Raw genomic sequence first — 27,829 nt, 5'->3', positions numbered from 1 at the left:
AAGGTAGTTGTAAAACGTCCATAGATCTTCTTTATTATGTATAGAATGTCTAAAAAGATATATTTTTCATGGAAGATAATCTTTTATTTATACAAGTCCTAAAAATGACCAATACAGAGTAATCTATATTTTGGAAAATAGGGAACTCCTTCTATGCATATATGATATGCAAAAGCTCTCTTATATATAGAGTGAGTGAATATTTTCCGAAAAAACAATATTTAAATTAATTAAAATACACACCTAATATCCATTAAGGTACAATTGAGATTGCACACCGGAAATTGAATGCAAATATATTGGACTAATGCAATAATAAGTAAGTGAGTAGATGGACATGGCTACAAATTCATATAGATGAGTGTTTGTGTGTATGTGTTTGTATTCGTTCATCTCATCAGGTTGTTATACGAAGTAATAAAAGTCATAAATATTGTACTTGATGAGGAGCTGCAATGCAATGACTTTTGCATTCGACTTCTGTTGTTGATGTAGCTTAATTTGCCGAGCAACTTGCGAGCAGTTTTGCGATTATTTGCTTAAAGTACACATAGCCACCGCCAACCGGTCCGTTCCTTTCCGTGCAAGTACCATCATATCCGTTAGTGATTTGCCAAAGAGAAGAGGGGGTTTGAGGTGGTGGCTGTTGAACAAATGTACTGATGATGGTAAATTGAAAGCTGGCGATGATGACGTTGTTGATGCAGTGGCATGGTTTTGGACAACCATTTGAAGACCAAGTGAAGTTACGTGGCATAGCAAAATGGTAAATAAATGTTATATGTTGACGTTGTTTGTTGAATCGACGTCAGAAAATAAAGAGCAGCAACAAACTGCTTGTGATTTCTGTTGCTGATTTCGCTTCAGATTCTACTCTACCAAATGCATTTTATAAGTTTTTCAAATAAATTAATTGACAGGAAAACTTTTCAAAATTATGTAGATTCACAATGACACGCAAACACACACACAAATGTATGACCAAGTGTGTGCGTATATGCCTACATACGTATGTGCATATATATACATATATGAATGAATAACTGGAAACCGCGTATACTTTGAAGGGGCACAGTGTTTGGCAAATGATCAAGGGTATATCGTTAAATTAAATTTGAAATTCCATTAGGGATATAAAATGATAAATGTCTTAGAATAAAATTATTTTTCTTTAGAAGAATTATTTAATTTAGTCTGGGAATATTTTTAAATTGGCAGAGGACTATACAAATTAATAACATATTTTAGTATATCCTATATTTATTTCCTTGTCACACTGGTTCTCAAACACTGTATGGTGAACTCAATGCATTGCTCCAAAATGCATTTCAGCTGAAAACTTCTTGTACACACACACACACAAAAAAAAGGACATTTCATAGAAAACGTTTTGCTCACAATCATAATGTGAGAGAGAATTTTTGTTTGACATTTTGGCTTCTGTTGATTTTAGTTTTTGTGAATTTCTTTTGAAAGTAAAGGACATTTCATATCACAAAAACACACACGCACACACACAGGCATACATGTGTGTAGGCGTGTGTTTTTGTATGACTACATATTTGTGTTTATTTAACAAAACTTAAGTCACAAAATTTTAATTGCTTTAAATTTGCATAATTCATGTTAATCTCAAATAAATCAAGATTCCTTTTTGTTTGAAGTTATGTGTAACGTTCAAAAAGCAAACATACATTCAATGACAAGAAGTAGACACATGTACCCACACACACACATAGTATATTTCGTATACATTTATATGTCCTTTATTCTAATAAAATTTAATGTCCAGCTTTTCAATCATTTGTTAGCTGTTGTGACGACGACGATGACATTCCTTGTTTTGTTATCCCCCGTGTCATGTGATTTTCTGACATTTATTTAGAATCCTTTCAAAATGTCCTGCTGATTTAAGTGAGCTGCTAAGTAATTATCTGGAAATATGTGTTAGTTTAATGGTTAATCATTTAGTTTTTGAATACATTAAAGTTTAATTAAAGATGATTAGGATATTTATTGCCTTTGTCACCCATGTAAATAGTTCAGGAGGTGGTAATTGTTATTACATTAATGTCTTTATAATTAATGAGGTCTGGCCTACACATTAGTTGTCCAAATTGTCTGATTGCCTATTACACGCTTAAGAATATTGAAAAACTACTAGGAAATATTTTGAGATTTACCATAGATAGAATATAATCAGAGATTGAATGTAAGATTAAGCTTTCTTCTTATGTCTGTTGAAATCGCAATAGAGCTTTCAATATATAGCGGTAGTTTTGTATTGGAAAGTGGGATATATCGGTCCATTTTCAGAGTTTTTATAGTTTTAGCCAGAATGTTTGGGCTATTATTCATATTTAATTTAGATATTTTTTTTCTAATATTTTCTTTTCTCTCATTATGACACACTTCATTCTTTAAATATGCATCTTAACACATGCCTGTGTCATATCCATTAAAAAAAACACATGTGAAAATCTTTAATTGTACGCAATACCAATGTTTAAGTGCGTCAGAACAGGTTTATACGCATGCAGGATGTATGTAACTATGTGCGTACGTTCGAACGACCCATACTTCGACATATTAATAATACATATTTCATGCTTGAACACTTTTTCAATGTCTAAGTTATAAAAATAAACACCTTTTAGAAAGGCACTCACGCACAGAAGCCATTGGTACTTAAAAAAAAAACACACTAAACATGTAGCCATCACATACGCACTTTTAAGGATGAATGCCTTTGAAACGGTAGCATGACAAGAAGTAAAAGACAAAGACATGTATCAATTCGTTAATAGAATGTAGTTGGGTGTAGGTACACCTTACATTCTAAAGCAGAAACCTGCAAAGTTTTTCTTCCACCCACTTTTAATTAAAATCTATTGATATACCACCTACGGCGAGGGAGGGAGAGAGAGAGGTATGGTTGATAATGCTGAAGTATATTTACAAAAGCCTTGTCTAATTAATATTTATAGAATAGATTCGGTGGTACTTGGACCATCAACTTAAATGCAATAACCACTCAAATGAAACGTTGCAAAATCTCACGGCAACGTGAAACGCACTTATCGCACAGTGCACCTTGTTGAAAATGATAGGCGGTAAGTAAAGTTTAGGACCAAAAATATACAGAGCCCCCCAGTACACAGTTCATTGAATGTGTAAGTTGTACGATACGCACATACACACTCCCAATGAGAATTTGTGTTAAAAAAGAAGGCAACAACAATTTAAATATAAAAACAATGCAAAGTGTTTCGGCCGCAACGGCAAAGTTAAAAATATCCACCAATATTCCTACGGACAGTGGCCATCGACATCATCATCAACATCATCTGCAGTAACACCATCCTCAATGAATGAATTGCTTTGGCTGTGAATTTGAATAAGTATTGAGGATGAGCCAATTGCACTTAAAGTGCATCACAACATAAACTGGGCCCTCGCTCACAAACGTCTAAAACGCAAATACCCACTCTAATGATTGGCAAAGACTCAACTTAAAATGCAAACCAAATCAAAACAAAAAAAAAACATGGCAAGTGAATCCCGGTACTGAAAATTGATGATGTGGTTCATACTCCTGTCCATGTATGTAGCTGGGTAAATATTGGTAGGTACAGTGGAGTGTGGAATTTTTCTAGTCATATTTTTTTAGTTGTGCAGAAAATTGAAAAAATGCAGAAAAACCCAAAATGTCTTAATATAATAGTTATCGCTGAGAAACTTTCGATTTGTTCCTTGCAAGGAACATCGTATTGTTGAGGTTATATCTGCAGCCTGTAGAGAAATGGGAAGAATGTTATTTTTGTCTATCGAACCAAAGGGGAGAGTATGCCTTCTGCATGTTCTCCAATTGGTACAGCACTTCGGTGCTGGTGCCCTGGTGGGCGTAATTCCGCCTGTGGCTCAGCCACTGTGAGGTAGACCAGGGAAGGGACTCACACAAATGTCTCCAGATACTTTCCCTAATTGCGACCTGCAGTTAATTTTCGATATATAATTACGTGACGGATTCTCACACATGTAAATTTGTATGACAACCGTAGCGTAAGTATATAGCTTTAGAACAGTTACAGAACAAATATATAGTTTATACGCCTGAAAAATCAATGCCTACGATTATATTAGGTTGGGGAATAAGAAATCCATTATTTATATATTAACTATAAAACTTTATTTGACATGCTTCGGAATCTCCGATTTGGGACAAATATGCACTCTAGTAGTTAATTTTCACAATCCACCCTAGACACCAATTTTTTATCATTCAATAAATTTTGCAATGCAAGTAAAGATGATAATCGCTTGGTGACGGATGCACTAAAATGTCTCAACCAAGCTCCCGTAGAGTCTGGCGAGTCACTTTAGATGTGTGTGGCCTAGCGTTGTCCTCGTGGAACACGACTCTTGGCCTCTTGGCCAATTCTGGCCGTTTCTGGTTAATTGCTATCTTCAAACTGTCCAGTTGTTGACCTGTAGACATCAGAATTTATCGCAGAAGCTTTCGTTTGGCCATGGCTTCGCTGATGGATATTCGATCCATCCTATTTTTTCTGTTATTTGGTGTGGGATCCAAACATCGAGCTTCTTTTTTAATACAGCTTTGTGTAAAAGGTTTAAAACAGGTTTATGGTCGACTTTTAGCTCCTGGACGATGTTACGACTGCTAACTTGCCGGTCAACTTTTCCAAAACTGATCATAACTGTGGCCTACAAATACTAAATTAAAATAAAATCAAATTTCAATGCAAGGTATCCTCGATAAAAAAAAATCGATCTTTATACACATAGTGAACATTTTCTATTAAAAAAGTCATGTAATTAGAAGGGGCCGTTATATGGGTCTATTAAAAAAATTACCTTAGTGAAAATTGTATACTTTTATACTTGTAGAAAGATAGATAAAAATGTCCTTTTGATTCTAAAAATTACTAAAAATATAGCGATTTCCTTTGGGAAATTCGCCTAATACCATTAAAATGTGAGAAATGGAGGGTAATATGGGGGCTATTCTATACCGTGTACCGAACGAAATTACAATAGGAATATCCCTCATCATATGCTGGAGGGTGTAAAAAAATGTTAATCTCAACCATACAAGGAAGAATATATTAATGATAATTTTATATGATGGACCACTGTCATTCACTTTGGTTCTTCACTGTCGTAATTCCAATGCAATCTAAAATACAAAAAAAAAATAAAATAAATTTAACTAAAAAAAATCACAAAAATGAATCTACAAAACATATTTCATATTCCATAGTATCTGTGTGTGAATACGCACATCTTCACGTCGCTGTTGAGTCATTTATACAATGAAACGAAACTTTTATGCCACAAAATCCATAGACACCCCCTCAGCACTGCACTGCATCGTACACATATAGAACACACATAAACAACAAAACAGGAAAAACACTTACATAAAATATAAAGTCCTTTCTTTTTGTAATAGCAGGCCATGAGGAGAAAAAAATACCACGATGAGGAAAAACAGCATTGCCACAACAACTCCAACACAAAATGCAGTTTACCTTGCATGTGTTGTTGTTGGGTTTTTGAGTTGCAAGAAGAGTTGTTGTATGCAAATGGAAACGTGAAACAAATGACTAAAAAGGATCAATAAGGATACGCGAGTTTGGTGAGAAAAAAATCGTGCACACCGTACACACACACCTACATACGTACGTGTGTACATTCACCTAGTATGTGGAACAAAACAATGTTGTTGTTTTGTTATTGCAAAACTCATAGCCATCATCTGCAGCATCATCAGCCTCATCATCGTTAGTGGTAGAGAGCGACTGCAGTAGAGGACAAAAGAAACACACTCGACCATCTCTATCTTTTACAAGGCAGTGGTCGAGTATTTCTGGAAAACCGAACTCTTCAAGTGCTATCCGACTGTCCAGTCCGGCCGAGTTTGTAATAATATGTTTTGCTGGTTTGTAGGTGGAACTGATTTGTTTGGTGGCAGCTGCAAAGCAGGGCACAGCTAAAAACTAAAGCCTTTCAAATAAAATCTAAAAAATAACAAAATGTTTGGTGTTGTTGTTGCAATTGCAACGATATATGTGTATAAGAAACAATATATACGCGTAGATGAAATTGTATGCAAATTTCACTGATGGGTAATTCCAATGTATTTATGTCAATGAAAGAATCAATGAAAGAATATGTATTAAAAAATTGCGAACCAGAATTTGGAGAACATTTTCTATAGGAAAGAAATTGCGAACGGGGATCGATGTTCGAGGGTCCCATAAATTATATTCCATAGAAAAAGCATAGCAAATTCTTATTCGATGTGTTTTAAATGAGATTTCAATTTAAAATTGTAAAAGGTAAATATAAGAGCTTCGACGAATTTTTGTCTAAGGTGTTTCGATGCCAATTCTGACAGTATCTTTGATATGTAAGAGTACAAGCAAAACTCGTTAGGCTATATTTGAGATATATTTAAGATGGTTGTCTTATGTTTACTTGAAGTACAAGGTACATTTAATTCTATTTTATTTTTAGCGTATACATAACAACAACACTTATATTCTCGCGATAGCATCGTCTCAGACATTTCGACGCCAATTCTGACAGTATCTTTCATAGGTAAGTGTACGAGCAAAAACTTGTTAAACTCCATTTGAAAATGCTTATATTATGTTTACTTGAAGTCTGAGGGACTTTTAATTCTATTTTATTTTTTAACGTATACGTAACGGCAACACTTATACGCACTAGGGAATAAAAAATCTAATACTCTCGCGATAGCATTGTAGAATGCTACAGAAGCTCATTATATAAAAGAGAAACTTTTGTATGTTATAATACTAAATTAAATTTATTATTATATTTATTTCGTAGTCTATGAAAATCGAAATTTTCATAAAAATTAATATTCGACTAGAATTTTTTGAAATTGCCCATTTATAAATTACAACGTTTGCAGATATTACAAATACACACTCGACATTAACAGCGGATGCAACAAAAACCAACACTGCACTCTAGTCTAGTGCAATCTCCGTAGTATGCATGTCAGTCAGTCAGTCGATATGAGAAACAAAACTTGTGATTGAATGTTGGACGACCACTCATACCAAAGGTTGTACCAAACATTTTAGCTTGAATACAAAATAACATCGCAAAACTGAAAAACATTATCCAAAGCATTGAGAGAATACAGAAGAATGTTGACGAGATTTTTTTTTTGTTTTTGCTGTTCACAAGTGTGGTATAACGGTTATGTGAGTGAGTCCGAGTGGTCGAGGTTGTCCATTGCAAACTTTGTTGAGTTGCAATCTGATGCATTTTTTGGGATCTGAATTCAAACAAAACACAAAAATGCAGTAAAAATAATCAAAACGCGACCTGCATGGCGAATTGCATTGGGAGCGTTTGCTAACAAATCACAGCATTTCACTGCAGTTTCGAAACTAACCAACCAAATGTTGGTGCATCCGCCATTTGATGTAGCTGTTGTTGTTTTTGCTGCTGCTGTTTTCAATGCAGTTGCATTGTAAAATATAGGTTCTACCCAGTTCCGTTACTCCAGAGCACAATTTTTTGTTGGTGGTTTCTGAGCAAAGACCACACATAGAAATGCAATTTTTGTCAAAGAGATTTCCAAGGTATGGCGGTGGTGCTGGCGAAACGAACATTAAGTCTGAAAGTTAGTCATCCACCAAATAAAATAAAACCAATTGACTTTTTTGTATTGCATTGCTTTGCAGTGCATGGCTGACAGTATTTTTTTATTTCAATGTTACAAAGGATCTAAAAATCCATCCGAGTATCATCTCTAACATATCAGGACAGAGGCGTGGGAAAAATGGGGTAAATAATAGCATTCATCGAAATATTTCAAGACCAAATTATTATTATATTTCGAATATTATAAACGTCCTTATAGTGTGGTTCAAATATATTTAAGATTTGTCTTATTTCTCTTCTAATACAATTTTATCCACGCACCTTAAGGCCCCTGTATCACTTTCCTATTCTCCCACACTCTCCAGCAATGACCATTCAAACAATTCAAATAAACCTCTGGTACTTTGCACAATGATTTTGAATTACGCAAAATTGAAATTGATGACGATGACGTTGCCTGTCAGCCTGCCTGCCTTCTATAATACTGCAATCGTTGCAATTGCACAAAAATGTAATCAGGACAGTGTCTACAACCAAAAAAAAAAAAAAAAGAAAAAGTGGAGTGAAAACAAAAAACAAATAAAATTCACTGCTAAAAGGAAGAGCATACAATGCGTTTTTATTCTATTTGTTTTTATTTAGAAATACGACGTGGGACATGCGAATACATTGGGACATTCGATTTCGTTTTTTTTTCTGTTGCAACAAAAGAAAACGGATGTAGACTTGGTAAGCAGACAACACAGCTTCTCGTACATGCTATATTCCTCTATATTTACTCAAGTATACGAAACACAGTTCATGATTTTTATGTTATCAGTTATAGGGTATCCGAAATTGCAGAACTGACAACAAAACAACAAGTTTTAACGATACGTCCCAGCTGGCCAGTTGCACCATTATTTGTAATGGCATAGACAAACAAATTGCAATTTCAGAATAAGTTTACACACATGCAATCGGGTGTATTGATACATCCCAACTCCACTAGTCTAAATGGATAATAGTCGCATCATCGGATCATTTGCCAATATTTTGGTGCATTTTTTTAAGCATAGTATGGGATTTATCGATGTCATTTCATTCGGAGTTATCTTGGAGTACGGAATGCTTTTGTTTATTTCTAATTTGTCAAACAAGGGACCGAATTTTGTGGTCAATATGGGTCTCACACCCTTATTTCGAGCCGAGTTTTATTAAATACTTGTCATAGGAAAAAACTACGAAACGAGGTTCTATGAAAAGAGTTCATTGATCTGAGTATTGCTGCATTTTATTCTATATAAAGTTCCACTATAGGAATAAATATAATTTATATATAGGATAAATATAATTTTTAGATAGTAAAAAATATAAGTTTTTTTTCTATTAGCTCGATGATTTTTTTCTATAGAATGAAGTAGATCAGCATCTAGAAGTGTTTTGTGCGAGTACCTGCCTATTGGCCTACCTCGCAGTGGCTGAGCCACAGGCGGATATGCGCCCATCAGCGCACCAGCACCTAAGTGCTGTACCAATCGGAGAGCATGCAAAAGGAATACTCTCCCCCTTGGTGATGGGCGAAATGAAATGGGTCAGGAAGATTTTTATTAAGAAAACATTTTTTCTAAAATTATATTTCGCTGAGGTTCAATGAACTTTTCTCTACAAAAAATATATCACTGAGGTACGATGATTTTTTTCTATAGAAAAAATCTCACTGGCGTTCGATGAATATTGTGTGTGGAAAACATGTCACTACAGAAAATTATAACTCAGAGAGTTTCGATGATTTTTTTCTATAAAAAATAGCTTACTGAGGTTCGAAGAATTTTTTTCTATATAGGAAAAAAAATAGGCAACTTAGGTTCGATGAATTTTTTTTTTTAAAGGAAAAAAAGGTTTGAGGTTTGATGAATTTTCTCGATGGAAAAAAAATATCTCACTATTGATCGAACAATTTTTTTTTATAGAAAAAACTGCTCACTGAGGTTCGGTGCATGTTTTGTTATAGCTCACAGAGGTTCGATGATTTTTTTAGGAAAAAAGGCTCACTGCGGTTCGATTATTTTTTTCTGTAGTTTGATGACTTTTTATATCTCAATGAGAATCGACGATTTTTTTCTATAAAAACAACTCACGTGTCTGATAGAAATTCGATGCATTTTTTATAGGACATATTTTGTTAGCCGATGTTCTTCTATATGATACAATAGCAAAAACTATCGAACCCAGGGTCGAACTGTTTTCTACAGAAAAAATATTCCGAATTGATTTTGTTTGTATAGGAACAAATACATTTACATTAAATCCCAACACCCCAAATAAATCTGTTTCTCTTGGTTATCAAATTAAAAATGTTGTTATCGTTGTTACATAGATTCACCGTAAATATGTCATTGGAACAAATCACACATAATTTTTTATGTTGCACAGACATTAAGAAAATCACAAATTGACTTTAGAGGTGTAAAATCTTTGAATTATTGTCACGATGCTGCACAACATCGTGTCACGTTTGGGGTGGATGAGTGTGTACGTACGTTTGTGACATTTGTTCATTGCATTAACGCCTTCTTGGTCATAAAAAAATGCCCGTCTGTAAAATATAATTCTTATTTTTTATTTGTAATAAGCTATTTATAGAAGCATTTTCTGTTAATAAGAATCTTATAAAAGAGGCATGTTTTTTTATTTTACTATGGATGTCAACCACAAAAATATACAAATTTAATTTTCGTTTTTAATGATTTTTTATGACAGGCGGACAATTGGTAACATTAAAGATGAACCATACCAGGGCCAACAATACATCGTATCTTCTTCGTTTCCTTCCACATTTAGCTTCTGGACAGTCGTGTTTTACTTCTTATGATTGCTTCTTTAACGACACCATTGATTGTTACAAAGTATTGGCCGCCAATAAAGCCAAGAGAGAATGTCCATCAACTTTTTAATTGTTAATGAACAATTTTCGTTTTTTGTTATTGTCGCCCAACAAGGATATCTTTTTTCATGGCCACCCAATTCTGTGCTGAGATTGTCAAGCTTATAATTATGACACTGTAGGAATTAAATGGACACATGCCAGGGTAGTCATTAACACAGAAACGACTTATTGTTGAGTTGATATGTTAAGATACGCCAATGTTTGTTTATAATTTTGTTATATGAGAAGATTGAAGGGAAGAAGATGAAATTTCACTGGCATCGAATGTATATATATATATGCATTTCTGTAGGGGAGACTGGGACACCTTCACCATTGTGGCACATTCGGCAATCGCGTTTCCAATATCATGCTCTCACCGTACACCAAAATAAATAACTGTCGCAAAGTTTGAAATCTGTAGCTAATATTTAGATGTACGGTTTTTTCATTTCATTTCGTAAGTATTTCGTGTATAAAATTTTTCAAATTTTAAGGCAGTATTATTAAAAAGTAGTTAATTACAAATTCACGATAGAGGTTGCAAGATGATTTTGTTCCTAGAATATTTGGCATTAAGAAAGGAATTCGGAATAACTCCCATTGATGATCTTAAGCCTAGAGGTTGAAAATCCCCCCGACGAAAATTTTGTTTTTTTTTTTGGTCTTCGTCATGAATGGTATACAAAATTCGCCCGGATTGAAATTCAATGTTCTTTTTAAGAGCTAAAATGTTTGAACCAGTTTCCTTCGTCCCTGAAATAAAATAGTTTTTCCGAACTGTAGTTTTTCAAGTTCTGCCACAAGCCAGCTAAGTAAGTTTTTCAAGAATGCCCCTCTAAAATTTAATGACAATTACAAAAACTGTGAAAGACATTTCCGATTTATTATGGAAGCATCAGCTGGGAACGAGACAGTTGTTTTATTCTCTATGATATAATATGTAGGTACCACAACAAAACACATAATAAAAATGTGTCACAAAATGGAGCTCATCATCTAGGGGATGGAAAACTCCCTATAGAGATGGAATAAAATGTCTGCTTAAGAGTTAAGGAATCTAAAATTCTTATGAGCAACATTTTAGTAGAATATTTGACAAATAGAACGAAACAGAGGCACTAGGACTCGGGATAGAAGGATGATATGTTTTACAAAAATAATCCACATTCGATTTCACTGATGAAATGTGATCTCACAAAAACCTGCAATACCCAAACCAAGCATTTTATTCGTAAACTGTAGAATTATCGTTAATTTATTACGCCAAGACTTGACCTGTGGTGAATTTGTTCTCTGGGTTACAATCGCCAAGGGCCAAATTCCCATATGGAATTTCTCAACCCCCAAAATCTTTTTACACAAATATTAAAAAAATATAAAAATTTGAAAGCCTACCAGTCCATTAAAAATTGTCCGAAAATATATTAGGTTGGGGAAAAATAAATATATTATTTTTATTTAACATGCTTCGGAATACCCAATTTCGAATATCCATATATGCACCGTTTTGTTGTATGACTTGTTGTCATTTTAATGGTAACTTCATAATGCCTCTTTCATAGAAGTCCGGCTCTCTATTTGCAAAACACTCTAGTAGTCGATTTTCACAATCCTCCCTAAATACCAATTTTTTTATTAAAGAAATTTTTCAATGAAAGAAAAATATGATAATCGCTTGGTGCCAAGTTCGGATTGTATGGCGGATGCAATAAAACTTCCCAACTAAACTCCCGCAGTTTTTGGCGAGTCACTGTAAATGTTTGTGGCCTAGCGTTGCCCTGGTGGATAGCAGAACTTTGCTGGCCTTTAGTCCTGGTTTGGCCACCGTTTGTGCTGCTTTACCGATCTTTGGCCACGATCGTTTTCGCACATGGTTATCGTATGTGATGCATTTTTCATCTAAAGGGATGGTGACTTCCTTTAAGAAATGATTCTATCTCATTTCGTTTGGTCAAGGCTTCGCAGATGAAAGTTCGATTCATCCTATTTTTGTCTGTTAATTGGTGTGGCACCCAAACATCGAGCTAAAACATTTTTATGTTCGATTTTTAGCTCCAGGGCGATGTTACGACTGCTAAAGTGACGGTTAACTTCGATCATTTCTCCGATTTTATCGACATTTTCGACGACCGGCCCAATGGATTTATTTTTTCCCAATCTTATAGAAGATCTCTCTCCTCAAACGAAGATATAATTTTAATTTCTATACCATCTTGCAAGGCAATTGATATATGAGACTGACAATCATATATATAGACGGACATCTAGTGATCCCTTGTAAACACTATACACAAAATTCTTATATGCCACATTTAAAAAGGAAACGATCCATGAAAATCCAATGATCTTTTATATTATTAAATCGAAAATCCTTACCTTCGCCAATAAGCATAACTTATTAATTTTCTAATAAGACAAAACACAACTACAACTACTGCCATCTGTGGGATAATAGTAGATAATAACTAGTTTTTTTTTATTTCTAATTGGACTGAGGTCGATAATAAAGTTCATTGACCAACTAATCTACGGATAAAATTAAGGCGTTCTATTTTAAATTTAAGAGCATTACAAGGCATTTCGGTTCTCTTAAATTTACCAGCCGTTTTAGTGGTTCCATTTTAAAACAGGGGGAGGTTATAGAAAACACAAACCCAAATCAACCACCAACTAAACAATTGACCAGGGTTTCCCATGTAGAGAAATAAAATAGTGTAATGGCATAAGACCACTACATAGCCACAAATACGCTCACATCCAAATGCTGAGCGACGGTGACGACGACACAAAGCCAAAACACGTCTAAACAGCATGGAAGCCAACAGGAAAATGGTTGTGGATTATGGTCGGACAGCAGCAACAGCAACACCTACAATAATGATGCTCAACTAAAAATGATGATGGCCTCATGTCGTTGTGGGGGGTGGAAAGGGAAAGGAATATTATATTCTGGATGTGCGCATGTCTGTGTTGTGGTTACATGCAGTTTTTTGCATCCATCTAGGCAACCACATACGAACCAAATCCAATGCAAAAAACTAACTATGCAACGATTTGTTGTTCTTGTTGTTGCTAGGCTATGGCCCGATATGCACATATGTGTGTGCGGATATATAATGGTGTATATACTAGTATATAAAAAAAATATATATGTACTATATTAGATGCATTCAGAAATGCACAAAATGCAATTTTCAATATAGTTTGATGCAAATATCTCTTTCTCTACCTATGGGGAATAATTATGAGCTATTTCCGCTTTTTGCATTGTCTTGGAACAAAGGATAGATAATGGTGTTTGTCTGGTAGGAATGATGGGGTGATTAAGGGATTTTGCTTCCAGACTTCGAATAAAAACTTTCCATATTATAGTAAATACAATGACTCAATAGGCTTTCATTTGTATATAATAAAAAGGTACTTACATTTCCTCAAAAACCTTTAATAAATATGTTTGTTATTAAGGTGGGTTGTATAGGTCAGGTCTTTGACAAATAATACTGCGGTAAAATGTTAACTTTACCTAATTCGTACACATTTAATTAAAAAAAAAATAAATAAAATAAAATTGAAAGGTACTTACATTCAGGTTGTAACGTCTGCCATCTGAAAATAAGAAGGTTGAAGAAAACATTAAAGTCTGTCAAAACATATATGCGGAAAAGCTCCAAATTGAAATATGAATTTACCCTCTACAAGATGGAGTGTATATTAAATATGTCATTCCGTTTGTAAAACCTCAAAATATTCACCATACCTCCAAATATATATTTTGGGGATTTTTGGACCGAATTGGCTTTTGTTATATCGTGTTGCAGATCTCCCTTCCGATATCGGTCCACTTGTTTTTGCTATCATTTTATTTGCTATATGGTATAAAATCTTCCTCACGAAAAATTTTAATATTGGTGAACTTTTTATGATTCATACAACGGGGTACCTCGCATTTTTCCTTATTATGGGGAACCGATACACATGGTACAAAATCTCCATGTCAGTAATTATACATATCGGTCAACTTTTTAGGATATCCCCAATATAAGGGTACTCTCAATAATCGGTGTTATGGGCATGTTTCATAACCGAATTGGTTCTAATTTGGTTTTCATTGGCAATCTGTGGAAAAAAATGAAAAGGCTTTTTACCTTTACCTGCTCCTATTACAATCTGTGGAAAAAAATGAAAAGGCTTTTTACCTTTACCTGCTCCTATTACAGGTTACATTTTAATATTATATCTTCACTCAAATCGAAGGAATATTTTTTTAAACCTCCTTGTGCGTCTTTTTCGTCCTTATTTTATTAAACCGTGAACTAAATACCACAAAGATTTTAAATCTTGCCCCAAAGACTAGACATTTTAGGCATAACGACATCTATTTATGGTAAATATTTCTGGCGAGTACGGCAGTTCTACAAAATGTACAAATTAAAAGAAATTTATTTGGGTTAAAGTTGAAAAGAACTCCGAAAACATACGAATTGCAATTTCTTGTCTTCGAGAACCCTATCTAAATCCGTTTATATCTAAAAGGTTTGAAATCCATCCCTATTCGAAACAATGAAATACCCCATATGCAATGCATTTATCAAAGTGCATAGCATATACAAAAGCATTTCCTATGTACGTTTTATATAAATATTTCTGTTTTTTTGTTTGCTAAAATATTCCCTTGATTTCTCTATGGTCTATGCACTCGTTTCCTGTGTATGTATACCGTACACGTATGCGTGTAGTTTTATTATTTTTTTTACAAATGAATACATATTTTCTCTATATCTATATGCCATACAACAATTTTCCTACATTTTCACATACATATGTATCTATTGAAATGGTTTTTATTAGACACCTCGCAATTTTTTTTGTTTTCCATGGCTCAATTGATCGCTATTGTTATTGGCATTACTGAGTATTTGTGTGTAAGTGTGTATGTGTCCTTAGAAATGTTTGCATTCTGGATTTGATAGACTTTATTCAATACAGAATGTCAAATGAATCATTAATCATAAATTCAAAGATTATTTATGGCTTTAACAGGACTAGGCCTCTGGTACTTTAAATAGATCATAATTTTGCTATTGTTGTTGCTGCTATTTACTATTGTAGTTTTTGGTGATGCCACCGCTGCTGCCACCGTCGGACGATGATGGCGATAATAATAAAGATTATGACGATTACAGTGCTGATGAGAGGTGGCAATTGTAATTATCGACTTTTGAACGATTTTCAAATTGAAATCCTTTGAAACTATTGATTAGTATTTGGGCAGCATGATTATATATGCTTTTGCATATAATAATTTGAATATTCGAAAATTGTTATTATTTATTGCAAAAAATTGGTTGAGTGGAGAAAAATTCATAAATTTTTCAAATCAAATGGAATTCGGAGGTGTTGACGATTGGAAATTATGGTTTTCAAATAAATAAATGCATTTACATTGAAATATATCTTGTGTCATTCCAGTGACTATTTTGTTGGTTATTAGATCCATGAAGGGCGATATCGATAGTAAAATGTCTCAAGACAGTCAAAACGATGGAAAAATCTCTGAATTATATTTAGAATTACTTCATTAGTCCTAAGTCCACAAAGAAAGGTCCACATTTTCTAACATATGTGTCTCATACAATAGCCCAGATGATGTTAGGTATTCAGGAGGAGTAAATCATGGTAGAGGGTATACAAATTTTTGCCCATGTATATACAGGCCATATCGCGAAATTCCCATCATATAACTATAGGATCATATCCGTTTATGAAATTCTTCCAATTAAACCCTAAAGTGGCTACCCTATATCCTCGATATTCCCACGAATACTATGATCTGGAATCAACTCTGTTGGTATACGCATATCTTCATGTTACCCCAAGGATTTTTTGAAACCTAATGATCGATGACCCCGCCGGACCGAAATCCGTACCAAACTGGCACTCTGGCGGTTGAGATGGAAAGGATTCTCAACAATAACTTCTGGGGTTTGTCGGTAAAAATGGATTTCATCGGACAATATATCTTTCGATGAAATTCATGTATTTCAAGTACACAATCAGCAAAGACTCAAGTCTTTATGAAATTAAAAGAGGACGAGGAATGGAAAGTCATGTTTTTATACCATACACAATTATATATGCTGTCAGGGTATTATAGCTTTGTGTGGCCCCAGAAGTTTGTAACGTTTTTTTGGTCGCTCTAGTGGCCACAATTATTTACACAGATTTATTCGGCGGGTCAAATGGACTCAGACTTTACAAAATGTATATTCTATGGCGTATATATTTACTAATGAAGCACATTTACCCGAAGGACATATACCCGTGAAGTTGACAGTATATATCCAAGAAGAGTGGTTGACTTTTAAATGTATACTTAAATATTTACAAGCGTCTACGTATTCTGATATTGTTTATTACTACCATTACCACACTAGAGGGCTATTTCTGTATTGCGAAGACCCGAGAACGGTTTACACAAATTTGAATATTCCATATATAAATCCTCTTCTTTATAACTTTTCAGCCACATATAAAAAAACCAATTTATTGGAATATTACATGCTATGCTAAAAATAAAAAACAATAACATCCTGCAAATTCTATCCAATTGCTGACTATGCATCTTGAAAACAATAATAAAACACCTTCATATCCGCTTACATATTCCAAAGAATATCATAGGTAGAAGAAAAGAGAGAAAAACACACATACACAAAGTCATTTACTTCTTCCGCACCGTTTGCCAGGATAATAATAAAAACCTCATAAAAGTTATCAGCGAAAAAAGGAAGACTAAGAAAACTTCAATACACAAAAGTAAATACGATTATATTTCTAGACAAACGATAGACTCCATGTCTAGCACGTATACGGAGGTATCAACTAAAGAAAATACCCTAAATATGCGGCTTTCCTTTCCTACGTCTACGTATCGCAAAGTTATATACATACCAAGAAAAAAAGAGAACAAAAATACAAATATGGACAAGAAAACAAATTGAAGATGATGTAGAATGGCATGAGATCGACTCTATTGTGTACTGCTGGGCAAACTGAAATTCAATTTAAAAACAAAAGTTTCAACACAGTTTACGGTGCTGAAAATGAAAACCTAATAAAAAAGGAAGGAGTAGAAAAAGAAACAGAAGCAACAAGGTAAGTTCTTCCTTACTTTTAGGAATGGATGTGGGAAATACAACTATCAAAAATAAAGAGATGCGGAAGGGAAAAAAATATATGAGATTTTGGCAAGAATACAAAATACAGTTTTAAGGGAACTTAACACGCAAACGGAAGGGCAAGTTACAACTAGAGGGATACAAAAGATTACAAAAATGGAATTAAGTCGACACAATGACACCAAACAAAATCTCTTCTTTTAATAAACATAGGTTTCATTAAGAGGTTTCATTAAATTCTTCCCACGTTGAAAAATTATTTAAAAAAGGACCAGGCAATAACCTGTGAAATAGGACTGGTCCTGACTACTAGTTCTGCAAAAATTTTGTGATGAGATATTATTCTGACTCTTCTTACCTACCAAAAATTATTATTTCACCATCAGACTTTTTATTTAAATTCATTATGTAAGGATATTTGAATGTTCTCTATTATCGGCACTCTGAAATTACAACCTGTGGCAAGTCGTTTATCCTATCAAACACCCATTATCAAAAACCAAGCTATTGTTTACTAAGTTTTTTGCACTACCAGACAAAACAAAATATCTCCAGACAATAAAAAATCACAACTTGCAGTTTACCATAGAAATTCTACTACTACAACAACACCATAAATACTCAATAAACCATTGTCCTTGGGCCGGCTAGACTCTCAGACTCACACAAGGAAATGAAAAAAGCTTCTTTGACCGAAAAAAAACTCGAATAAACTATCAACTGCAAACAACTCGTTTCCAGTTTCTCTAGACTACCTTCTCGGCTATTGTAACTTTCCCTGTTATTTTCCTTTATTCAAATTCTACCTTTCTTCTGCTTCTATTTTTTTCCATTTGGCAAGAAGACAAATTATGAGAACAAAAAAATATTTTCGTCTCAGACTAGTTTTTCTTAAAGAAATTCAAGGGATGAGAAGAAGTGGCATGAAATAATGGTTTGTCATTCTTTGTTGTCTATCCGGTTTTTTGGGGTATATTTTTTATTTTTTGTCAAGTTGCTTACGGAAGTCATTCGTTGTGTTATCTGTATTGTGAAACGTGTGCAGTAATGATTTAAAGAAGTATCGTTTTTTCAATATTTATTTGAATGTTTTTTTCTGGAATTACAAAGGTAAGGGATAGCTTTTAATTAGGGTCCCATTTGAGTATAATTGGTGTTAACCACCAGTGTTGACATTTAACTCGTGCCTAAGGTAAATTCAAAAAAGTGTGTTAATATCCTTAAATGGGTTAGAGGTTATTAATTGTTATTTTATTATCTCTTTAGGGGATATGCTTTTTTGAACTGTAGGGTAAGTTTTGTCATAAAATTAAGTTATTTTCAGGAATTTGAAAGAATTGCCATTTGTATTAAATTCCCTCAGCCTATGGTTTGCGGAGGTTTACGGAATTTTTTATTTTCTATATAAGGTATATGATTTTATCAAAGAGGTGTCGGCTTAATATTGATCAAATCAGTTATTCAATTCGATTCAAATTGAATTGACATGTTTATAAAATATTGACACTTGGTGGGTAATCTAGGCTTCGTATGGATAATCGGTTGTGCAAAGTTTGGTTCAAATGTGACTTTCCATTCGCCTGATATTCGATTTATAAATATTGAAATTTTTGACCATTTATTGGGGAGGTAACAAAAGAAGAAGATTAATGGGTCCCATCTTCGTACTAGATCTAGGCTAATAGCTTCTACAAAGTTTGTTTCAAATCGGATAGTCCACCTTCGCAAGATATTATAAAATTAATGTTTAACACAATTTTGACCATTTTTGGGGATATTCCAGAAGGAGTGTACCCATATTCTTCGAATTTTAACTAAGTTTGGAAGAAATAATACGATGTACAAGATTTGGATGAAATCAGTTATTCCCATCGAAAGTTATGGTGCGCACCATCCTGCCAGACAGACGGATATTTGTAAATCGACTCCAAATTCTCTGAAACGGATTTGGTCCAAAGAAACATGTGTCGATGAGGCACATTTGTGTATATGTTGGCTCGTCCGCCATACAGCTCTGGTGCATCACTCAATGGAAAATAGAGTGGAAAAAGTTTTCAAAAATTTCATGAGTGAACAAAAAAAAAAGTAATAAATAAATAAAACAATATTTTTAAGATATGCAGATTCTATGAGATTAAGAATCTGATAGAATTATTAAATCGTCAAAATCTATGGGAATCCCTTTCATTATTACAGGATCAGAGTCTCTTTTCCTGCAGAAAAAAAGTTTGATGCAAAATTAATACAGTTTTATTGAAGAACATTATATTTGCTTAAACGTTTCGTATTATATTTTGAAAGCAATTTCCGATGATAAATTTTGATAATAGAATACTACTATAATATACAGAATCTCATTAAAACCTACAAAAAAAAATTTATTCAAAAATATTAAAAATATTTTCTTTTTAAATTCTAAAACCAAAAAAAAATACATTAGAACTTCCTTTACCAAAATCCAACATATTAGAAAATTCTAAAATTTGCCTGTGGTCATTTCAAAGCACCACTGCAGCACAAACAACCCCCAGAAACAAAAGTTCCCCCGAAACTTATATTATTATAGTATTTACCAAACAAACTCAAACCAACCCTTTTGTGTGTTTGCGCCCCAGCAAATAACAGCAATTGCATAGAAATTATTTTATCCTTAGCTGGACTTTGGTACAAACCACACTTTCATAAGCATAGCAAAACTATTTGTCATCCGCTCCCGCTCGCTCGCTCTCTCTGCCACTCCTCGGCATTACGAGGTCATCATTTATTTGTACAACGTGTACACATTCTTATCCTTGGAATAGAAAACTAAATGATTTCGAAAAAAAAAACGAAGAATAGAAAAAATTCTATAAAACTTTTGCATGAACACATTATGTGAACCATATGGATGAATGCGGATGCATGAATGGTGAAGAATAGTTGTATTTTATGCACACACACATATAGAGAGGATCTTTTTATATGTTGTTAGTTTGTGGTAGTGACAGGCAAATAGAAATTCTCATTTAAATACGTTACGAATTTTTATGAACGACGGATGGTATGGATGTTATGGTAATCGTATGAAATTATTTTATATCGACAAGACAAGAAGGAAAGATTAGAGGCATTTTCGGAAAAATAGAATTATTGGAAAAAAGTCTTCCAAAAATTCTAAAATATAGTAGTGTTTTTTAGACAGACGGATCTATATTAGCAATATTTAAATCACTTTAAACGACTTTCGATGGTATAATAGTGGACTTTTGTAAAGATATGATGGGATTATACCAAAGGGATTTAAATGTACTTCTTCAGATTTTTCGGTAGCATTTTGCGTCTAAATGATATTTTCGATGATATTTTAAGAATATATTTTTAAGAAACTATTTCCATTTTTAAATACATTTATTTAACTCCCAGATTTCTCGCCCATCCTATATCTAAAACCAACACCTGCTTACAAAGTTCGTAGTTCTGTTGGAGGAAATGTAGTACTCCTTCTTCGCAAGCAATTGTAATAGAAACATTTCTGCAAATGGCAATTTGAAACTAACTAGCACATACACACACACATACAAACACACTCACATTTCGTTACAAATCTACTATGGATAACAAAGAAATTAAATGAATTCCTTTAGGGTGAGCTAAACAAATAGAAAATCTTTTGTAAAGACATGCACATAGACACGCACACACACACACACAAGTACACACTTCTCCCAATGGGACATTGTACATCCAGCCAGGCTGCAATACTAAATATGGCGTCTGTTATTTGCATGGAAACCTTCATTTACTTCTTGTTCCTAAATGGGATAGTTTTGTGGCTGCAGCAGTAAGTATCCTGTAAGGGAACAACAATAGCGTACATACATTTTTTAGGGGTGAGTGTATGGCCAATAGCAGCAGGGGAAATTGTGGTGTTGGTGGTAGTGTTGGTAATTCTCAAACCGGGTAGTTGTATAAAACTTTAGTTTTAGTTTTGTTTGTATTTTCCGTTGTGGCAATTTGGGAAGATGGGGAAAGGTGATTGGTTACATACAGACATTTGCTCGACAAAGATGGTGTCTCCTTTCTATGTGTCTCTGGGATAGATATTATTAGAAAAAGATATGAAGAAGTGGGAAGCACAGAGAATGAGTATAATAAAGCTAAAATTGATTTACAGAAAAGATAAGGTTGGGCATTATAATTAATTTATAAAAATTTCCTTTAGTTATCCTTGGAGTATTTGCCAAGCACACTTTTGTATGGAATGCAAATAAGGATGTTGTTTTGTAGTGTGGGGAAATATACAATTGAATAAAGTAAACTAAACATTTTTGCCTTCTATGAACATAAAAAAAATTATTTCTAGAAAATACAATTTTTAATTAGCCACATTTCTAACCGCATCTTTCTACTGTCTTTTCATTTGTATAATGTTTGGCTTTTCAATTTTGTTTATTTGTCTTTTCTGGACATTGCTGTCGCCATCACCGCTGTTGTTGTTGCTGCTGCTGTTATTTTCATCAAAAACTTTTCCTATTTAACTTTTGTTAATAACGTTTCAGTGTTTTGTTTCTCCTTGAAGTTATCGCGGTCGTTGTTTTCCCCTTTCAAGTTGTTAACGTTCATCAAGGTTCTATTTTCTCCTCTTTGTTTATCGTCATTATAATTAGTTCGTCTTATGCGCTATACGGATCTGGGTATGTTTGCTCAGTTGATCCATAGATTTGGATCTTCTACAAAATGTCTGTAGGTTGTCAGAGTCAAACTAAGAACGGAAGAAAAATACACATTTCAAACCTACTATATAATATGTTTGAAATTGTCGTGGTTATTAATAGTACCTTGGGAATAAATGAATATTTAACAGGTGTCAATATTTGTGTTCTGAAGTAGTAATTTTAAAGCAGAATTAGTACATCTATGAAAAATCGGAAAGAATAGAAACAGTTGACCTTAACAAAAATTTTATTCATCTCTTAGAATAGGTGACAGATAATTTTTTCAGCATCTCAATGCTCAAAAGGGTATAGCTCTCTTCGAATGTCCTGTTGACTGCATATCCTTTTCACGAGCACTGCATGTGTTAAATACATCCCTGTATTCATTTACTTTAGCATTCAACGTTATTTGCTTAGAGTACAAAACTTTGTCTTTGTACCAAAAAGATTGTAATTAAACTTTGAATGCACCACAGCTACAACGACATTGTTTTTATGAATTATTCATAATGAACGTAATTAAATGATGTTGTAGTTAACAAGCAAATTTATCAACGTGAAAAAGAACTGTATGTTAAATAAACACGGGTTCATACAATGGGAATGTTTTATCGGAGAAGTATTCGTATAGATTTTATAAGAAATATATTTGAATGGCATTTCACCGGATTTTTTCAGATTGGAAATAATTTCAATTTCATAGGCAGTAAAAAATATCTCCCAGAAAATAAACCAATAGTTTGACAAACGATGCAAATATGGAGCCATATTTATGTAAAAAATGTAAAGATTATGATTGGATAGTCAACATCAAGATTACCTGGGTTATATTTTTTCAAGGTCTAACCATGTTTTAAAAGAAATCGAGGTCCAAACATTGGTGTGCTTTTTTAATATCTTTTTAGCAGTTCACACTAGGCTCGGATTTTTTTAAAAATATTTTTTATGTTCTCAACATAGGCGTAGATTTCTAACATATTTTTTACTGTCTTACCAAAGGCGTAGATTTTTTAAACCCATTTTTCAGTGTCTTACCAAAGGCGTAGATTTTTTACACCCATTTTTCAGTTTCTTACCAAAGGCGTAGATTTTTTACACCCATTTTTCAGTGTCTTACCAAAGGCGTAGATTTGTAAATATAGTTATTCTAGTACTCTAGAAACCTAACTCAGCTGGAGTATTTTTTTAAGTTTGCCTGTTCGGTCGAATATCTTTGTATAGTTTAATTTAGTTGCTCTCTTTAAATTTGCAATTAATTTGTTTAAGGGAACCCCCCCCCCATTCTCGATTTTTTATTTTTAAGATTTTAAATGGGCTGGTAAATGAATACCAATGCTTGTTAAGGTTTGTAACTTCGCACATATATATTTGAAGATTTAAAAAAGAAGAAAAATAATTTACAAAAAATTTTTGTTGTTGTTTTGTTGTTGTTTTTTGTGATCAAAGAAAAGTCCTTATTTTTGATGGCGGGCATGATAACTCCTCACTGGAACATCGGAATCCGAAAATTCCAACGGTGTTAGAAAGAGTACATGTCTGGCTCTCGTATGAACTAGGATTATTGACTTCGCTCTAAAATTAACAAAATGGCGGAACTTTGAAAAAATATTTTTGGGAAATCGCCGATTTTTTACCAAAAACCAAGTTAAAAAATAAGGAAGATCTTCACCGATTGGCTTTATCCTAGTTCATACGATAGCTATACACTCACAGAGAAACGTGTAAAAATTTGAAATCGATTGGGTTATTAGTTTTTGAGTTATCGTGCCCGCCATTCGCAAAAAAATGTTTAGAGAAAAACGCGTTTAAAGTTTGAGAAGCCCTTCAGCCGTCACTTGATGCTGACACAATAAATCGGCTATATCTTCAAGAGTTCTTGAGATTTTTACTTGAAATTTTGCAGGGACATTCTTGAATTAGTGTAGATTGGAATTAAGTCAACAAAATTTTTGTTTAAGAGAAAAGTCGTGTATTATAATAAAAACCATTCTAGATTAAAAATTTGTCAACGGGTTTTATGCATTTGTTTAGAACCTCAGCAAAAGTCCAAATAAATAATGACCCTCATAAAGTGATGCTTTTGATGAATTTGTTACAGTAAAATAGCATTATGGTTGTATAAACTTCAACGTTACAGTGAAAATAAACACCCCTTTCGACTTTGCATTCTACGAATAAAAAGGAACATAAAACTGCTTGACATGTTTGCCTTTGCTTTACTGATGATTTCAGTGTCCTTCGTTTTTGTATATTACGAAAAGAACAGAAATATTCCTTTTATATATTCTCAGAGTAGTCATATAACCTTAATGATGGTATACACACGAACATTATGCTCACTAACACTAATACACATGGTCATCTGGCGTAAATGAATGAACGAATGGTTTAGTTATGCCATTCTAAGAATGACTCGAGCAAATGTGTATAAGGATTATAATTTCAGGATATAAGGAGCTGAGTATAACTGCAAATGTTAACATATATGTGTATGTGTTGTATTTTTATAGATGGCATGGGTGGAGAGGGGATTGCCGAACGAAAAGGCACAGTGGAAATGATCTATAAAAAAGGCTTTAGAGTTTCACTATGAGATGTCTGATGAACTTTCTAGATATTGTATGTCAGCTAGTAGTGAACAATTGTTCACAAGGGATCCGAAATGCCAAATTGTAGTCAAATCGTTAAAAAAAAACTCAAAATACCTTAACTGGGCGGAATGCCGTAACATTAGAAACGGTGTGAAAATTCGGCTATTATCTGAAATATAACACACATTTATAATGACTCTATATCGAACATCTTCAGAAAAAAAGTTTATTGCCATCGAAAGCATTACCAAGAATGTATTATATGGGTTGACAAATACATTCCACAAATTGTATTCCTTTTATGATAGTTGTATAATAATACAAATATACGTGTAATTCAAAATTTGGGTAATCGAGAGTATATCCATTTAGTCTTTTTTGCTCTACTGTAGTTCAGGCGAATTAATTATTTTCTCTTTATTATCAACAAAGTTGATGTCGTTCCTCCTCGCCTCCCTGCAACCCTTTTAGCCACCATACACACTTTTTACAAACTTTCTTCATCATTATAAACACATATGTATGTACATGAGTGTATGTGTTCATTGGTATTTATATAAGACAAAATGATAACAACAAAAGCACGTTTAACTAAAGATGGTAGAACGTCAAGGATATCAGAGGGTGGTATGCGACAAGGGAAATGTGTTACAAAACCCAAACCATTTCACCCACCACATGACCTCAAACTCAAAAAATTCATAAAAATAAAAATGCAAATACAACCCACCTACACCCTCACCAATGTACTGCTTACTTCTAAGCAAACAACAACTCTTCGAGGCAAATGGCGTTATTTAAATCCTTTATTGCTCAAGGATTTCGTTGATGTCACCCGTGCTTCGCTGATCCATGTTTACCATAGAAACGTGGCTTTTGCTACGTTTGTAACTTGGGGTATGGCACGTAACGTAAGTATGTACTGATGTGTGTGTGCACATTTTCTTACGACATTAGTGACCTCAACAAGCAGGGCAAAAACAACAACAAAACGAAACGAAAGTGTACACAAAATCCACAGAAGCGACACCACCAGTGCCAACTGGAATGAGATTTTGCGATGGGGACTTTTCAGGGAAGAAGCTAAAAACGAACTGTTATTACATATTATGGCAGTATCTGGACAAAATCTGTCGTCCATTCTATGTATAGTCCAACGCTTGCTTGAATTCTACAACAAAATTATGTATGTATATGACAGAGATCTTTTGTATGAGATGCTATAACTTTAAATGTCCTTCGTAGAGGGTTGGGGGTTAAATGATGTGGGTGTTTATTTGAATTCATCAAGAGCAGTGGCAGAATAAGTAGAAGATTAGGAGTGAGGCAAACATTTACCTCTTTTTTTTTCTCTGTTCATAATGACCTGCTGTAGTCACCTCCATTTCTCTACTCAATTCTAAAATGAATTTGTTGCGGAACTGTACCCAATACCATAGGTTTTAGAGTGTTAGTGCTGGTTCGTTTATGTTGAAGATTAGAAAATTTGTAATCGTCCTAGGATATTGTAGATTATATTTTCATTGTAGCAATTATTCATCATTTTGCTAAATTATAGAAATTAAATTTTTAGTTGAGGTATAGAATGGATGCTTCACATAAAATTTTATTTATTCTACAAACTATATCAGGATATAATCAGACAAAGGCGATTTGTTGAAAATAAATTTAACTATCAAACATATGATGAACCAACCATAGGCTTCACTTTCACCATCATGCAATCGACATTGCCTAGGCGTAAAAATGTTCTCGTTAGATCCCGCACAATTTGAAAATCGTGTACCATACATCTATACATAAGATCCCGAAATAATACAGTAATGGACCGCGTGAATCTTTGAAGACGGGCCAAGTCCAAAAAAAGTTCTTCGTGAAAAAATTAATTCTAGCTAATGATTGTCTATTTTTTTTTTTGTCAAAACTAGTTATATGGTGATTGTGCAACATAAACTTTTTCCTGATGTGGGCACAGTCGATGTGTGTCTGAGCCCACATCAGAGTTGGGGATAATTGTTATTCGGAATCTTACATTTTACACTACATCAAACACATAAATAAAACCCCATTCCACAATAGATTTTTCAATCTCATTAGGCATATCCTTTTGCCACACCTCTCTGCGCTGAGGCAGGCCACCTTAATTGTGGCCATATTAGAATGAACCCTTTTCTCCGGCATAGGCAATAAATTGTATTTGGTTTTCTCAATTTTTATTTTAATTCCTTGATGACCAGACATTGTGTGTGTTTAGTAATTCTAAACATTTCTTTGGTGAACACTTGCACACACACACACCTTCACCCACAACAAACAGACATTCTCCTTTCTGCTCTGCTCTGTTCTTATTCATATTTCTACAATTTACAGAAAAAGTTTAATTTAAATAATTAATGCCATCGTGTTGAACAATGTGTCCCACCCCACCGTACCAAAAAAAGTATAGGCATTGTTTCGTCCAGAACAACAAATATTATATTTCTCTTTGGATAACATCTTCCAAATCTCTCAAAACAACGGCTTAAATGTCCACTAAAATGAAGTGTGTGTGTGTCTCCATTTTTTTAGAATCCCTTTTATTAGAAAATAGTCCTGGCAACTTAACCCTTTCAATGGGAGGTTATTTGTTTTAGTTTTGCTTCCCCAACCTAAAATTTGTTCAATAAATTTCTTGGTATTGGTTAATGTCTGTTAGCAATTTCAATTTCATCGCAAATGAAGGGTGGAGTCCAATCCTTTTTCATGTTAGTCCAATTTATTTGGGTCCATAGTTTTAAGTTTCTATGT

Source organism: Musca vetustissima, unplaced genomic scaffold (genome assembly GCF_032173495.1).
Source record: "Musca vetustissima isolate MV318-11 ecotype Yass unplaced genomic scaffold, APGP_CSIRO_Mvet_v1 utg12772, whole genome shotgun sequence".
NCBI lineage: Eukaryota > Metazoa > Arthropoda > Insecta > Diptera > Muscidae > Musca > Musca vetustissima.
Note: the sequence above shows the minus strand (reverse complement) of the source record.